A 4,230-nucleotide genomic window follows, 5' to 3' on the forward strand; every position below is an offset into this window, starting at 1 on the left:
AACTCTGGGAACTGCTTATATAGGGAGATTATATGTTTTTTGTTTGGTTTGGTTTGTTTTTTAAGTGATCTCTACGCCCAACGTGGGTCTCAGACTCACGACCCGGAGATCAAGAGTCTCCTGTTCTACCGACTGAGCAAGCCAGGCGCCCCAATATTATATGTTTTTAGTATTTAGAATGTAAAACGTTAGCTTCCTGACTTTTCTCCTTTCCGTAAACTGTCTAGGACCAGGGGTTGATTTTTACAAACAGTCCCGTCTGTACTAGGTATTGTACTAGTGATCTGATTTTTATTGTTTGGTCCCAAGGATGAGAAACAGGGTCAAAGGAAGAGAAAAATGATTCCGTTCATGTAAGAGGCTCCTTCCTGAACGTCTCCCCTCAGCTGGGATCAGAAATCTGTCGTAATGTCCTGGTGGTCACTCCTTCCATTCTCCACTTTTTTTTTTTTTTTTTTTTTTTTTTAAGATTTTAGTTTTAAGTAGTCTCTACATGGGGCTTGAACTCACAACCCCAGGATCAAGAGTTGCACACTCTACTGGCCAGGCACGCCCACCCCCATCCCCCACTTTTAAAACACCGCCTAATTGGACACACAGGGCCCTCTGATTTTCCCTTCTCATCTCTGAATCATTTGAGATATGTAGAGAGGTGCCTGCCCCAGCTTCGCCACAGGCCACTGAAATCCGCAGTGAGGGTGTCTGCAGGTCTGTTGTAACATTTTATCCCTGGTCAGTTACCTGCCCGCAGAGTCACTAGCTGTACCAAAGACCTGAAGTTCTGGTTGTCCATTGCTCTGTAACAAGTCACCCTGGAATTCAGCAGCTTAAAATAGCAGTTGTTCATTTGACTCCCAAACCCGCAGTTTGGGCAGCACCCCGCGTGATGGCATCCTGGGCAGTTAACTGGGGCTGGCGGGTCCACTTGGAGACATCTTGCTCACACGGCTGCTGAGCCAGTGCTAGCTTTTGCCTGGGAGCTTGGTAAGAAAGCTCAGTCCCTCTCCGCGGGGTTGCTTGAGCTTCCCCATAGCATGGAAGATAGGAAGTGGGAGCCGCCCCTCTCTTAAGTCTGGGCCCTGACAACGGTGTATTGTCGCTTCTGTCACAATCAGTTGCCAAGCAGAGTCCTCCCGAATCCCAAGGGAAGGGGAACATAGACTCCTCTTCCTGATGGGAAGAGTTTCAAAGCATCTGCAGCCACCTTTTAGTTAATGAGCACACTCACTCATTGTTGAGTCGGATAAACTCATCTGCCGCCTTCTTTGGGGATCTGTGAAGATTCTCCACTGAATGGCAAATGAGGATGCTGCCTTCTGGCCACACGGTTTTAAAATGAAGACCTTACACTAAAGACCAGTCGCGATCATCTTTATGAGTAGAAGCCATGGTGATAGGATTTTTCATCCTCTGCTGGACCGCTGGTCATGTGGAGACTGAGGTTCCTGGAGAAAAATGGGCCAAAGAAGCAAGTTTTTGAGGACAGACAGTCATAACACCAGAGGTTAGCCAGTTTTTTTCTGTGACGGGCCAGACAGTAAGTGGTTTAGGCTTTGCAGCCCCATTGCCCTCTGTGTTTCTGTCGCATCTTGCAGTTCTGTGGGGGTAGAGGTCTGTCATGGGTCACTGCAGTTCTTTCTGGAAGAAAGGGGAGGAGAAGCCATTCCGTTGCCTTTCTCAGCTTCTAGAAGCTGCCTGTGGCCCTTGATCCCTTCCTCCATCTTCCAAGCCAACCGTGTAGCATCTCTCTGATGCTGCTTCAGTCCTCCTACGTCTTTCTCTGCCCTTTCCTGTCTCCCTCTTCCGTCTTCAAGGACCCTTGTGATTGCATTGGGCCAACCCAAATACTCCAGGAAAATCCCCCCTATTTTAAGGTCCGCTGATTAGTAACCTTCTGTCTCCCACCTTGTTTCCCCTTTGGCACGTAACTAATGTTTTCAGGGGTTCTGCGGCTTAGGACGTAGACCTCCGTGTAGGGCCGCTCTGCCTACCACGCCATTCTCAGCTTGTCGGCTGCCCATGGCTGCCTCCTGTGATTTCCAAGTTGACTTTATTCCACAGTTGAGAGGACGCTCACAAAGGAATTACATCTCACCCCCTAGAACTCGAAATCAGAGGGAGCACACAGAATTGTGTCTCTCTCACCCTGGCGGTGGTGGCATCAGACTGTTTCCATTCATAGTGGAGAAACTGGAAAATGACCCACTGTTACCAAAACTCGTTGTCAGAGCAGTTCAACTTGAAAAACTTCATTTTTGTGTTCCAAGAGCCTAGCGCGGGGCCTGAACTCACGGACCGCGAGATCATGGCCTGAGCTGAAGTCGGACGCTTAAATGACTGAGCCACCCAGGGGCCTCTGTGTTCCAATTATTCTAGTTGAAATGGGGTAGAAGCTTCTGTTGACTCGGTAGACTATTGCATGGATTCCAAATGCAGACTCCTGTAAAAAAAATTTTTTTAAAGAAATAATTGGCTCTTTAGCTAAAACAATATGATTGGGTGTCATTGGCCTCTGATAGTAGGAGAAGAGATCAGGGTAATTATTTATGGGCCTCCCTTGTCATTTTAAAATAAGATTCATGATATTTCTTTTTAGAGTGAGCCCATCTATAGTCGGTCTTACTGTAATGTGACAGATGCTTTCCTCAAAATCATCGTGCTCTGCAGAATCCTACAGTAAAGACCACAGGGTTTACAGGGGAAATGGGGTTGGGGGTGCAGTACTCAAACCTTCTTCTGCAACGTTTTAAAAAGATGTGAACGTAATAGAAATGATAAAGCACTTTGTACACATTACAGGCTTAGAAAGCAAACACTGTAGTAAGAACAGCGCCTTCCGTGGAAGAGGACCGACAGCCTCCGTATGGAAATGAGTCTTGGAGGGGCTGTCGCTTGGGGGTTCTCGTGAGGCGATGGAGGGAGTCTGAAGTGGTGTGGAGAACGGCGATACCAGAAGAAGATGGGTGTGGCCGTTGCCCTGGTGAGGGGGGGCGCGCGCGACACGGGGGCATATTTCTGAGCGGCTCTTCCATTCAGCTGGGTGCAGTGCAGTTTTCGCAGTCTTATCTCGGGATAGAAGACAGTGTGTCAGCAGATGCAGAATTCATGTTCTGCTCGAATCATTCCTGATGTATCAATTGCAAGAAGATTAGCCTTTTCAAAACCAACATTGTCGCCGAGCTGAAGGTCTCCTGGGTCCCTGGCGGTGTTCTGTGGAGGAGCTGCCCCAGCACACACCAGGGATGGGCTGGCCTGCGGTCATGTTGAATGCTCGCATTCTCTGCCCACAAAACAAATTTTCCAACGTGCAGCTTCCAAAGACTTTTGAAGCCCCCTTCACTCTTTTCTCCAGAAGCTACCGGAAGATGCCAACCAGCAAAACAAAGAAGTACAGCAAGAAAGAGGATACAGAAAGTGGGCAATTGCATGTGGGAGAGGAGCGGTGGGATTCCCCGGGGTGGGGGCTGGGAGGGTATCTGTGCAGGGGCAGAAAGAGAACCTGGCTCAGCCAGCGACGGGAGAGACCCGGGTAGGCTTGTGAGATGGACGTCACACCTGGGGCCTCTGACATGGTGGGAATGTAGACTGTCAGCCGAGCGTCTAGGTCGGAATTTAGATTCACTACTTAGAAAACTTAGCAAGTGAAAAGGTAGGATAACACAGTCCGGGGAGAACCGAGCACCAAGCGCTGCGGGCTAAAGGGAAATAGAAACTTGGATTTAAGTTTACTTTACGGCTCGGCTCTGAATAGCATCCACACAGTTAACAGTAGCTGTCGTACTTGGTTGGAGTACTGACCTCCGTTGGGATGGTGGGACCAGAAGGCTGCAGGTGGCAATGAGGNATCAAGAGTCAGATGCTTAACCGACTGAGCCCCCCAGGTGCCCCCAGAATGACTTGAGTTTTTTAAGCAGCATGTATACGGAACTTTAATAAAAGTTAAGACTCAATATGCTATTTAGCTGAAAGAAGTCAATATAACAGGACTGAGACCTATTTCTAACGGGCATGTTGGACCCTCTCTTAAATGGAAAGTTCTGCTCACAAGGTGGTCCTCAGCTAGCCTTTGGGGACTCCCATTTTTGAAAGGGCTCCCCCCATTCCCAGATAAGAATGGCTCGCTCTACTAAACTGTATAAACGGTGTGGTTAATGCGGAATACCTGGCGGTCTGGAATTTTGGTATGTGCCAGGCAGGTGGGGGCCTGTGTGACCAACCCCCCCCCCCCCC

At 48.8% G+C, this 4,230-nt stretch overlaps 1 protein-coding gene across 1 annotated transcript in view; it reads left to right on the plus strand.

Moving 5' to 3' along the window:
* The window catches only part of PRPS2 (phosphoribosyl pyrophosphate synthetase 2), a 41,713-nt gene that overhangs the window by 10,206 nt on the left and 27,277 nt on the right, over window positions 1-4,230 (plus strand). The window lies entirely within an intron of this gene.

The sequence above is a fragment of the Crocuta crocuta genome, unplaced genomic scaffold (assembly GCF_008692635.1).
Source record: "Crocuta crocuta isolate KB4526 unplaced genomic scaffold, BGI_CrCroc_1.0 scaffold224, whole genome shotgun sequence".
NCBI classification, from domain to species: Eukaryota; Metazoa; Chordata; class Mammalia; order Carnivora; family Hyaenidae; genus Crocuta; species Crocuta crocuta.